Below are 13,265 nucleotides of genomic sequence, written 5' to 3'. Positions count from 1 at the left end.
ATGGAAAAGATCATAGAAAGAGAAAAGGTGAGCAATCATTGCTCATAGAAAGCACAACCCAAGGACTAGTAGAAAATCCTGTAAAAACAGAAAAATGGAATGCTATAAGCAACATCAAAGACCATCATTAGATTTTAAAAATTAGATACTAGAATCATGAAAACAGTGACTTCAAAAATGACACTATCATTACAAAACAAGCAATAGCACTAAAAGAGAATTCTGGTATAACACTAAATAAAAAAAGATATACAGGGTCACCTGGGTGGCTCAGTCTGTTAAGTATATGACTCTTGATTTTGGCTCAGGATATGATCTCAGGGTTCTGGAAGCGAGCCTAACACAGGGCTCTGTGCTCAGCATGGAGTCTGTTTGTCCCTTTCCCTCTGCTCCTTCCCTCCGCTCAAGCTCTTTCTCTCACTCTCTCTCAAAAAAAAAAAAAAAAGATATAAAAATATATGTATGATTACAAATATTTAACAGAATTACAAGAAAATACCAGGTCTGATACAAGCCATTATTTTGAGGTGTTTGGTCAATGGATCTTTTTTCCTTCTTTTCACATTTTTGCATTTTCCACGTTTTCTATAGTATGCATATGTTATTTTTATAATGTATATATTAAAAGATAATGGATTCTAAATACCATAGTTGTGGACATGCTTGTGTGGAGGTCAAGTTCTATGTGCATAGTAAGTAGCAGCAACAGACTTGTAGTCTAAATGGCAGGTTGGATGGACAACACGAAGGTTTATTATCCTTCCTCCCAAAAGCTCATTGAAATTTCCAAAGAGTAAAAGGAATAAATCCATTAAGTGCTAGAAATCAAGGACGAGTATCACCAGTAAAACAGGTATCGGGAAGGGTTTCTGTAGTATACAAAGCAAATGAGGTCCCCTTTATGAAGAAACCAGCACCAAGTGCTCATAAGTGAGTCCAAGCACTAACAGGAGAAAATTGCCAGAGAAGTGTGTTACCATCTTCCCAACAAGAACTCTCTCAGCCACCTTGGGTAGAGTCAGGATATCCATGGAGCCAAAGGGAATCATGCACCGAGAGGGAGGGATGCCTACTTAAAACTTTGCAAAAGTACTAGGCTAGAGTTCCACAGAAACTGTCACATTTTTAGCAGAATAAAGTCTGAAAAACTGTTCCCTAAATAAATCAGAGGGACTGTAACTGTGGGATCCTTGTGAAACGAGAAGCTAAATATGATTATTAGAGAGAAAAAAAGGCAGTGGTTGAAAACACCACACTCTTAAGAAAGACAAATTTTCAAATTAAAAGATATCCCTGGAGCCAAAAAAGGCTAAGCAAGGACAGCAAAAAGAGAGAGAGCAAGAGAGACAGCTAGACATGGTTTATTTTTCAGAGAATAGAAAAAGAGGAAAGGCTTCCCAAATCATTTTATGAGGTTAACATATCTTTAATACCACAACCTGACAAGACAATAGAAGAATAAAGAAGAAATGCATCTCACCTTTGAACACAGGTGCAACATCAAATAAGCAATGTACAAAAAATAATAATACAGAATGACAATAAAGATTTATCCCACTACTAATAAGGTGCTTCAGCATTAGAAAAATCTAAGAATATAATCCAACACATTAAAAGAGAAAAAAGTTCCATTTGCTTCTATAATTGAAATGATTTTTGATAAAATTCAAGTGTACACAATCTTTAAAAACCTAGCAAACCAAGAATGGAAGGTAAAAAAAAATAATCAATTGTCTCATCAGCCACCCTCATTTCTTCTCTTGTGAAAGAGCTGCCGCACTTACTTTTCTCTGATGGTTTTGAAATATATCCACAAATTTTTTGATACTTGTTTCTGTAAGAGACAGAACCTAATGGTGACTCACTTCTAATGAATAGAATAAAGTAGAAGTGACAGTGCATGACTTGGGGTACTAGGTCGCTAAAGGCAGTGCAGCTTACTACTCACTCCCTCGCAATGCTTGCCCTCCGGGAAGTTAGCTGCCAAGCATGAGCAGCCCAGATGTGGAGAGGCTCAGATGGCATGGACCTGACACCCCACCAACATCCAGCAAGGAGCCGACACCCCAGCCAAAGCCAACCAGGAACTGAGCTCCCCTCACCCCCAACAGCCATGTTACTGAGTCATTCTGAATGCAGATACTCCAGTCATAGTCAAGCCTTCAGATTACTGCCACTCAGTCTGACAACTTTTTTTTTATAAATTTCTTTTTTATTGGTGTTCAATTTGCCAACATATAGAATAACACCCCGTGCTCATCCCATCAAGTGCCCCCCTCAGTGCCCGTCACCCAGTCACCCCCATCCCCCCCGCCCTCCTCCCCTTCCACCACCCCTAGTTCATTTCCCAGAGTTAGGAGTCTCTCATGTTCTGTCTCCCTCCCTGATATTTCCCACTAATTTTTTCTCCTTTCCCCATTTATTCCCTTTCACTATTTTTTATATTCCCCAAATGAATGAGACCATATAATGTTTGTCCTTCTCCGATTGACTTATTTCACCCAGCATAATAGCCTCCAGTTCCATCCATGTGGAAGCAAATGGTGGGTATTTGTCGTTTCTAATGGCTGAGGAATATTCCATTGGATACATAAACCACATCTTCTTTATCCATTCATCTTTCGTTGGACACCGAGGCTCCTTCCACAGTTTGGCTATTGTGGACATTGCTGCTAGAAACATCGGGGTGCAGGTGTCCCGGCGTTTCATTGCATCTGTATCTTTGGGTAAATCCCCAGCAGTGCAATTGCTGGGTCGTAGGGCAGGTCTATTTTTAACTCTTTGAGGAACCTCCACACAGTTTTCCAGAGTGGCTGCTCCAGTTCCCATTCCCACCAACAGTGTAAGAGGGTTTCCTTTTCTCCGCATCCTCTCCAACATTTGTGGTTTCCTGCCTTGTTAATTTTCCCCATTCTCACTGGTGTGAGGTGGGATCTCATTGTGGTTTTGATTTGTATTTCCCTGATGGCCAGTGATGTGGAGCATTTTCTCATGTGCTTGCTGACAACTTCTTTGTAACCTCATTAAAGACCTTCAACTGGCACCACCACCCTGCTAAGCCACTCCCAGATTCCAACTCTCACAAACTGTGTGATATAATAAATGTTTGTTCTTTAAAGCTGCTAAATTCAGGGGGTAATTTGTTTTCTAGCAATACAGAACTAAAGCAATCAATTTTACAAGAAGGGTAGGCTTCTTCCCAGCCCAGAGGGCAAGTCTTCACTGAAGCAAGATAATCATGGCAATCTCATTGTCTATGACTACATTTTGCATAGTGAGACATTAGCGTTAAATATGCTAGAGAGGGCTGCAAAGGTTTCCTCACTCTGAGAATGTCACACATATTACCATTTCTGCCTCAAAAAGTTGTTATCTGGGGGTGACCATATGGCTCAGTCATTAAGTGGCTGCCTTGGCCTCATGTCACTATCCTGGGGTGCTGGGATCGAACCCCACATCGGGCTCAGTGGAGGGCCTGCTGTTCCCTCTCCCTTTGCTGTTCTCCCTACTTGTACTCTCTGGTTCTCTTTCTGTGTCAAATAAATACATAAAATCTTAAAATAAATAAATAAATAAATAAATAAATAAATAAATAAATAAATAAAAATTGTCTGAATATGACACCTAGAACTGTGGCAGCAATTTCGAGATCATGAGAAAAGGCAGGAATTCCTACATATGTGTAGGAACACAGTGTGAACAATGAAGTGCAAAGATAAAGGAACCCAGGCCCCTGATAGATTTGTGAGGTTATCAAGCCCTGGAGTTCCCTGAAACCCTGAAGTTCTTAAGGGGTGGGGCGGGGGGAGGGTAACAAATGTCTTTAATGCTTAAGCCCCACCTAATTAGGCTTTCTATCACTTGCAGCTGAGAACACCCTAACTGGAAAGAAAACTCTTGTATTTGTCAGTTGGCTTTGCCAAAACAAATACTATAAACTGGGTGACAAACAATGGAAATCCATTTCTCTGAGAAGTCTGAGATCAGGGTGTGAAGCATGTTGAGAATGTAATGAGAATCCTCCTCATAGTTTGCAGATGCCTGCCTTTTCACACTGTCCCCACACAGCAGAGAGAAGAGGAGGGGGATGAAAGAGGGATGGAGAGAGTTCATGCTCTTCCTTTTCTTATAAGGACACTCATCTCATCATGGGAACTTCACACTTATAACCACTTCTAAACCTAATTACCCCCCAAGGGCTCTACTTCCAAATACCATTACTTTGGAGGTTAGGAATATAATGTCCTTTTTTTAAATGAATTCTATGATTGCATAAAAATTCAAAGGAATTTGGAAGAAAATTTATCTATTTTTTAAAAGATTTTATTTATTTATTTGTGAGAGACACACAGAGAGAGGCAGAGACACAGGCAGAGGGAGAAGCAGGCTCCCTTTGGGGAGCCTGATGTGGGACTCAATCCCAGGACCCTGGGATCATGACCTGAGCCAAAGACAGATGCTCAACCACTGAGCCACCCAGCCATCCCAAAATTTATCTATTTTTGATGCATTTATAAGCTAGTAAAATTCTTGGAAAATAATCAGATAGCTTCTATGAATATTTTAAAAGCACAAAGGCCAATCAAATATATCATTTCTAGGAATCTTTCCTATAGAGAATTTTCTAAGTGAGTAAAAAAGTATTTCTACATAGTTGTTTTTCAACATTGTTTATAATATAAATTTAATTAGAAGTAACCTAAATGCCCAATCGATAAAGGGATGATTAAATAAATTCTAGTACATACAATTCTGTGTAATTGTTTAGAAGAATGAATTATATTACATAAACTCACATGGGAAGAGCATCAATGAAAACTAGAGGGAGAAAAGCTATAAGCTCCATTTATATATGGAGGTATGTGTAATGTCTGGGAGAATATACACCAAAGTGTTAAACTGTTATCAGAGAGATTGAACATTTTTTATGTACCTCTAAATAACTTGAAATATTTCAACAAAAATGTTGTTTTTTTAAAAAGAAAACCTGATTGAAGTATAATTAATATAGTGTTATATTAGTTTCAGGTGCACAATATAATGATTCAGCAGTTTTATACATTTCTCATCACTCTTCATGATAAGTCTATATTCTTAATCCCCTTTATCTATTTCACCATTCCCCTCCCCAAAAAACCTCACCTCTGGCAACTACCAGTTTGTCCTCTGTATTTGTTAAAACAGAATAATTTTCCTGATTTTAAAAGAATTTTAAAATAAAAATAATGCAATGTATCTATCCAAAATTAATTACTCAAGTTAAGGATATGTACAGTGGTCTACATAAGACATAGCTATATCTAATTTCAGAGTTATGTATTAGTAATATTTTTGTCAGGTATCCCTGCTCAATGTAATTTTTAAAGGAAATCTACTGTAAAAACTGCACTGAAAATAAGATCCATACCTCCACTCCTTCCATAATTGCAGCCACTCTCTTTTTCCATTACCACCCCCACAACACAAATAATTGGATTAGCATCCCCAAAAAAAGGAGCTAAGGAGAATGTAGAAAAGGTAAAGATGGAAACGAAGTGGTCTCACCTATGATCATGGGAAAAGCAATCAATCAACCAATAATAAAGATAACTGTGCGAGTCTTAATTTTGACCAAAAATCCATGAATTTTTTTGATAGGAATTTGATTTGAAGTATTATTTTTCTCACAGTGGTTCCAGAACAGAGTTTGCCCTGGCTAAACAGCTGCTCTCTTTATCCCTCGGGCTACCAATGACAAAGAAGCCTGGACACAAGGGCTTGCTGAGAGCCTCCAAACCAGAATGACCTCCCCAGGACCCTGAATCTGCAAGAGCAACCTTTCTAAGTTTCACCTCCTGAAACTGAATGACTTTGCATCATTCCCTGAAAGAGACCCCACATTTGTGGGATAACCATTCTTCTCTGATTCCAAACTGCTTCCAGAGCAAATGTGCCCCAACATGTCATATGAAGGAGGTGAGTACCCTTACCCAAGAGATGGTCAGTAAATTAAGAAGTGGGCAGGTTTTTGAGAGCTTTCAGAAATGAAGTTTTCTAAAGTGAGAAAATTGGCTCTAGATGGCTGGAGGTGGAGGACTTAACCTCCTTTCCTTGTTAGTTTTTCCTTTCCTTCTTTTTACCACGTTAGTATCCCCACAACACTCCTTGAGGAAGTAATGCTCATAAACAAGACATTCTTGTTATCAGCCTACCTGTGTGTAAGCAACCTGTGTAGTCACTATAGTTCCCTCTAGACAGACTGGGAGGTGCTTGAGCTGCTCTAGCCTTTCCTCTCCGCTCACCTAAAGGAGGTAAAGACTGAAGGAAGCCACAGCTCCCTTCATGGAGTGACTGACCACAGGGTTCTGTATGGCCCACCTTAGGAACAGTTTGTGCAAATCCCCAAGGAGCTTTCAAGTTTTTTCTAAATATAAAAAAGTTTGTTAACAGTGAGACACATAAAAAATAAATCAGGGGTGGGGGGCGGTTCACCCCTCCATGATGTGATTAATGTCTGAAGCTACTCAAATTATGGTCTAGTGAGGAAAACTTCAACAAAAAAATGTCTCTTGAATATTAAAAGATTCTATTTGTTTTGTAATCTGCATTTTTATTCCCCAAGGGCCTCTCATTCCTGGTCTAATTCTGCAAGATTCTATCTTTTTTTTTTTTTTTTTTTTTTTTTTTTAGGCTGCACATTTTGACATTTTGATGTTAGTATCAGCCTTATTGATGAATAGTCCCAAGTTTGGAAGTATTTTGAAAGCTGCCCTTGTCTGCCGCAGTAGGGATGCGCAAACCTGGTACGTCAATCCTTTGATGGTGAAAATCTCTGACAGGGTTTGGACATTCACAGTTCTGCTTATATTATTCTGCCAAATTGCATCATCTGAATTCAGCAGTTTAGCTTTTTCCTTTCTATCTTTCTTCTTAGAAAACTTTTTTCTTTCTTTTAATCTCTTTATGCCCTTAGAGCAAATTTTAATAGTCACCTAACCAAAAGAGAAGATACTTAAAACTAATAAAAGAGGCAGAAAGACAGATAGTAGAAAATGGGTTTAATCAGAACTCTCTAAGGCAAAGTTTCTAAAACTTGATAAATCCATGGAGATCTTTAAAAAAAATTGAACTCTATTGTTAACTCAAAATGTTTTCTAACTTAATGACATGAGCGATGTATAAACATAAAATGAGGTATGAATTCTTTATACTTATATTCCTTATGTGAATTTTATTAGTCAACTAATACTGATTGCATAAATGAAAGCACCAAAGATCTCTGTTGCTTGCACATTAAATTTTTTTTTTTTTTTTTTTTTTTTTTTTTTTATTCACAGCTGGGTTTGGCTGATGTCAGGTAGACTAGGTAAAGACTAGCCCCAGGTTACAAGTAGAATCAGTTCTCCTCAAGTCTTCATTTTGAGATCAGAGGCTACACGGAGTATGGGGTTTTTGTTGTTGTTATTGTTTGGGTTTTTTGGCTCTTTGAGTTTTGTTTAGGTTTTTTTTATGATGTATTACTGGACTAAAGAGGCAATGCCAAACCATGCACACATATTTAAAGCCTCATCATGTTTATTAACATTCCAGCCAGGTCCAGCTTCAATGGGGCAAGGAAATATCTTAGTTTACTCTAGTCGAGGTACTGCAAAGTCCCAAGGCAAAGAGCATGGATGAATAGATCTATAAGAGGAAGTATATGAAGAATTGAGAATGACAGCTGCTTAATCCACCACAGTCTCCTTCAAATAATAATTATTCACTTTGCTCCCTTTTGCAACATACTCCCCCCACCCCTGCCTCTCAAGACATTTTAATTAAAAAGTCTCATCCAGTCATAGCATGGGGTTCAAAGTTCAGGATCTGTGCTTTACCCTGGGGCCAGATGTGGCTCTTCCCAATCTAGATATTTACAAGCCAAAACAAAACCAAGGAATCTGTCACCCTCTGCCAACATACAATCATAAAACAGGGACAAGATTTAGCAGTAAACTCTCCTATCTGAAAAAAGGGAAGATTGGAAGGCATATGGGGTCAACTGGTCCACAGACACTCTGAAACAGGGATATATCAGCCAGTTTCTCCACTAGGGTAGGGAACAGTCCTTTATTCGGGCCCTGGCTCTGCTCCCTGGGACAAAGGGCCCAGTCCATTGTTCTCCACAGCCCTGCTCTGCCTCCGGTGTGATTTTTCTTTCCACCCTTTGGGGCCACATCTGAAATAGTATTGCCGAACATGAGCAGTTCTCTCACCCACTTGCTACCCTTAGAAAGTTGGGATCCCAGAGCTTTTTGATCCATCTCAAAGTCAACCTCTTCATCTAGCATGGCAGCACTTTTGCAAACATGGCTCTTGAAAACCTGTTGGATTTTTGATGCCGTTAATTACAGCCACTCCATGTGCCAAAATCCACACTGTAGTTTTTGTGAGGCCTGTCTCTCTCTAGACTTAATTACAAGTACTTTGAGTTCATAATCACTTTTCTCAAAAGTCATTTTGTCCAGGTGAAGGTATCTACTGCCAGACATTGCCTTAAGGTCGGTCTTAATGAGGTTGTGCCTGGATTTTGTCATTTCTGTGAGGCTATTTTTTAGTAGGTCTTTCAAATACAAGGTGTTTTTAAATTTTATCTCTTACTGAATGGAAAGGAGAAACAATTTTATTTATCAACCCTACAGCTTCTGGAATTTCTAGGTTCTCTACATCCCCTCTCAATTTTGCCTGCAAAGTGGCCAGTTTTTCTGAGCTCATCACTTTCTTGTTGTACCTTTTTGAATGCAGCAAATTACAGTCTGTTCACATTATCAAGATTCTGATTGAGAACCTTTCTGTCTGCCACAGGTTCATTAAGTACTTTTTTTTTGCCTTTGGGCCACTGAAAGCAACGGTTTTGCCAGTGTTTTGCTGCCACATAAACAGCTTGCCTCTTTTCCAGCTTCCTACGGCATTCTGCCTTCTCTAGTGAGGGGTGCTGCGAAGTCACAAGACATAAGCTTGGCTTGTAGAACAGAGAATGCTGGGATAGAGAGAGATGAAAAATTGGGAAGAATGATATAAATCATTCTGATATACCGCCCTGATATAAATCAACACATTTTGTAAATTTGTTTAAATACTCACAAAAACAACAAACCTCAAGGAAATAGCATTAACAATGTGATGACTTTTTTTTTTTTTTGGTTTATATCAAATCACAGCTCAAATGTTAATACTGCTTCTAGGCGTGTTCTTTAGAATATGACTTTACCACCATATGCCGGGTGATGACTCAAATCTCAGCCCAATTCTGAATTTTAGCTCTTACAAAGTCATCATTTATTTCATACAGTATGAGATATTTTGGCCTTCACTTGGCTTACACATGTCATTTACAGATCAAGTCTGACTGCATGCCTTTCTCACTAGTCTACCTCAATTACAGTAGCATACAGTAGCATACAGTCATATGACTCTTTGGTTAGAATTATTTGATTATAAGATAATCTTCCTGATGATCTAGAACATGCCCCTGTGTTCCTGTCAGTGCCAGCCAATTGTTAGTAATGCGTTGGCCCAGGAATGCCCGAGGCCAATCACCTGGGTCCATATTATTTATGCCAAGGTCCCATAGACATTTTCGCTGACCAGAGTCAATGGTGGTGGCTGTACCAGCCTTTGTGTTTTTACATTTGCAAGATGCACCTCAGTGCCAAAGATAAGGGAGCACTGGAGGTCCTGGAGGGTACACAGCACATCCAAGGGCCATATAGTGAGGTCATGGGTAGAGAGAGAGGGAAGAAGTGTGGATCTGGGGCTTTGACTTTATTGGCATCCAAGTGTGGTTCCCTAGGGTTTCTTGGGTTCACTCTTTATTGGAGAATTTACAGCATCCCAAGCAGGAATTGGGGTGCAAGAAAGAAAAATTGGGTTGACTCAAGCAATCATCTATCTAGGTGACACAGGGCTTTCTGAAAAGGGACCTTCACAGGTGAGGGCAGCCTAACTCCTTAGCACAGTTGTTTAGCTAGTAGCTGTGTCATACAGCTGGCAGTATGTTTATTTGAGATGGACTTATTTGAAATGAATACCTCAGCAATCAAAAACTTGATGTCAGGCACCTACATTATAATCAAAAAGGTTAATGTCAGGCACTCACACTATATCGTGTTAAACATTTTCATGCTATTTTTGGTATGAAAACACAAGCATTTTTCAATCTCAGCACTCACATATGAGTGAGAATATGGTCTATAGATCCCCAAGCCGAGAACACTGATCTGAAGGGTTATGGGGGGATTTTAAATAACATGACATTCTTTAAAGAGCTTAACCCAATACTGAGTAAGTGCTCAGTAATTTTCAGTTTCCTTCTCTTCCCTTTTCACTTTATAGATTAGACTTTCATAGTCCACAGTGAGCATTAATTTGTTCAGCGCTGTCTTCAGGTGGAACATCTGCATAAATCTAGCTTTGTGAATATTTTTAAACTGAGAGATTTTCCATCTGTTTTGGAGTTATAGCAGTCCACATTATCCTCACTTGAGCTCTTAATGATATATGTGTGATGGAAACAAGACGTCTTAACGTGTAAGTATTCACTGCCTCCCCAGTCCTGTCTGTGCAGATTCTACCCTTCCCCCACCACCTTAAGCAAGTCTTTCTTTGCCAGTCTAGTTCTTGGTGTTTTTGTAATGCAAAATTAGAAGACAGGGAGAGCAACTGGGCCCGAGCTGCAGTCAAGTAAGGGAAAGGATATTTGCTTTCTGGGTCAGCCCTGGGTTCTTTCTTGTGGAGAATCCAGGTAATGAGCAAAGCAGAAATGAAACCATAAAAAGAAGCTCAATTCTAAATTGATCTAAATAAGAAAGAGATAAGGTGGGGGCAGGAGGAAGAAGACAGAAAAGCCATAAAAGGTGGGTGTCAGGGGAATTGGGGGATTTTGAGAAGACTGCAAAAAACACGGAGTACGAAAGAAGTGTGGAAGACAGATAATATTTTTTAAAGTATTGTTGTGGGTTATGGCACAGATCTCCCTAACAGTTCTTGAGAAATGCACATAAAATATTAAAATGTCTTTTAATTTCTGTTGGGCTACTGGAGTATATATTTCTTCAAATGGAATGCTATGCTAAAATTGATTCATCTGAGCCCTGTACACACATATACACACTTTATATTTGGATCATATACAATCCTTCCTAACTAAACAGCCAGGATCCGGTTACATATTCTCTTTGAACTCAGCCTGGGGCTCTATCTGATCTTTTGCCCACCCCAACCTGGGCAACCATCTCCTTCCAGACTGTAAGAGAGAGAAATAATCTTCTATTATATTTGAACCAATGATTTATGGAAGTATCTGTTATTGCAGCTTAGCCTATACCACAATCAATACATTTAGAATATGTTGCTTTCAGTTTAAGGAATTATTAATTAATAAATAATGTAACTTTTATATACCACTTTCCATATTATGCAAATAATATGATGTTCAGTCCAAAAGTTCAGTCATCAGAGAAGTGCCATTCACTGGCATGAGAATTCATCTCTTCCTGTATAATTATGTTGTGATTGATTAAAATAAAGTTCAGATTTACAAAACTAGAATAGTGAGCCAGCTGATAGCTGTACATTCTTATAGCATTTATTCACTTATTTAGTAAAATTTTTGAATGGTTTCCAGTGTCCAGTCCAGCACAAAAAGAACTTGGAAGTTATCTCTCCTATCCACATAAAAATAGCTGAATCAACAACAATTCTGGGATCCATTAGAGAACTGAGGTCATAGGGCAAACCCCTGCCTCAAAAATTATAGAGACAGATAGGTGAATCCCACGCAGGAAAAACCTTCTAGAGACCCATTTATGGCATAGGAAACCTAAATTGTAATTGACAAATTGCTGGAGGCTCTGTGCAAATTTGAGAATTAAAAACTCCAGAGTGGGATCCAGCCTTGGGAAGGTGGAATGAGTTTTATCTCCAAAAGCCCTACCAGGTTCTCATAGAAAAGATCAGAGGAAACTCTCCACTGTGTCTGGCAAAGAACCATAGGAAATATAAGAAATATTGAATTCTTACTATGTAATGTACCAGGCAATGTATTTGTTGGAGTTACAGTGATGTTAAACAAAAGCTCTCTCTTTGTGGAGCTTTTTTTTTTTTTTTTTTAAACATTTATTTGAGTGAGAGAATGAGCAAATGAGGGGAGGGGAGGGAATCTCAAGCAGATTCTGTGCTGAGTACAGAGCCTGATACAGGACTTGATCTCATGACCTGAGCTAAAACCAAGAGTCAGATGCTCAATTTATTGAACCACCCAGGTGCACCTCTCTTTGTGGGGCTTACGTGCTAGTGAAGAAATAGGACAATAAACAATAGAATTTCAATCAGTGATAAGTGGTATGAAGAAAATAAGGTAAAGCGAGGGCTAGAAAGTGATCAGGGAGGAAAGTACAGCTATTTCAGATAAGGTGGTCAGGGAAGATCTCCCTAAGAGGTGGCATCTGAGCTGAGGTGTGAATGGATTAGAAGCTTGCTTTGTAAATGCAGATAGATCCATATTCAGTCCATTAACATTCTTCCTTCTGACCTTCTAGACATTCATGGACACCATGGATCCCAGAGAGAAGCTGACAGAAACAGTCTGACCTCCAATGTATCAGTGAGGTCAACTGCTTGATCTCTGGTGCCTAAGATTATTGCAGGGAAATGTTTGATGAGGAAAAGAAAGTAATCAAATTCCTGGATGAGTTATGCAATAGGTCTGTTCCCCCCAAAACCTGTCAATCTTTCAAATAAACCCTTCTGAATTTTGTGATCTATTTGTTGAGATTGCTTTTCATGAGCTGATTAATTATAGTATATTATGATAATGTTCTTCATTAGGTAGAATGTTCTGTGATTGATTAATATAGCTCCCATTTATTTGATTAATATAACTTTATTTCTATTGCTAGTCAAATATACTATTTTCAAGTGGTTAGATATAGTATCTGTAGTAATTTTTATTTCAGAAATTGGGACCCCTTGTGCCTATTTTAACATCATTTCTACCCCACTCCTATCCTCCATTTATCTATAAAGTAATACTCATTTATCACACAGTTTTTTATATTTTTAAAACCAGAGGAGGGGGTACTTGAAAAGCCGAGAGTAATGGTTTACAAACTGTGCACCCGGAAGTAGCGATGTAGATTTGCCTTGGGAGGCAAGTAGAAAGCAGAGAGAAAAGGAGAGGCAAAGAGGCTGGCATTGGAAGAATGAGAGGTGGAGACTGCAGGACTTCAGGCCCACATTTGTCAAGAGAG

At 38.8% G+C, this 13,265-nt stretch overlaps 1 protein-coding gene and 1 long non-coding RNA gene across 3 annotated transcripts in view; one reads left to right on the top strand and one right to left on the bottom strand.

Moving 5' to 3' along the window:
* Nucleotides 1-13,265, bottom strand: part of LOC140629416 (uncharacterized) — a 187,166-nt gene that overhangs the window by 152,676 nt on the left and 21,225 nt on the right. The window lies entirely within an intron of this gene.
* The window catches only part of LOC140629411 (outer dynein arm-docking complex subunit 2-like), a 272,107-nt gene that overhangs the window by 256,805 nt on the left and 2,037 nt on the right, over nucleotides 1-13,265 (top strand). Inside the window, exons 24-27 of one of the 2 annotated variants that reach the window (XR_012027241.1) lie at nucleotides 5,670-5,955; nucleotides 6,670-6,782; nucleotides 10,351-10,545; nucleotides 12,555-12,719. The gene's annotated coding sequence lies outside the window, so the exon portion shown is untranslated. The remainder of the gene's footprint in view (nucleotides 1-5,669; nucleotides 5,956-6,669; nucleotides 6,783-10,350; nucleotides 10,546-12,554; nucleotides 12,720-13,265) is intronic. The other variant, XR_012027242.1, reaches the window with a different exon arrangement.

This window comes from Canis lupus (assembly GCF_048164855.1).
Source record: "Canis lupus baileyi chromosome 5 unlocalized genomic scaffold, mCanLup2.hap1 SUPER_5_unloc_3, whole genome shotgun sequence".
Lineage (NCBI taxonomy): Eukaryota > Metazoa > Chordata > Mammalia > Carnivora > Canidae > Canis > Canis lupus.
This window is presented reverse-complemented; position numbering and strand designations above follow the sequence as displayed.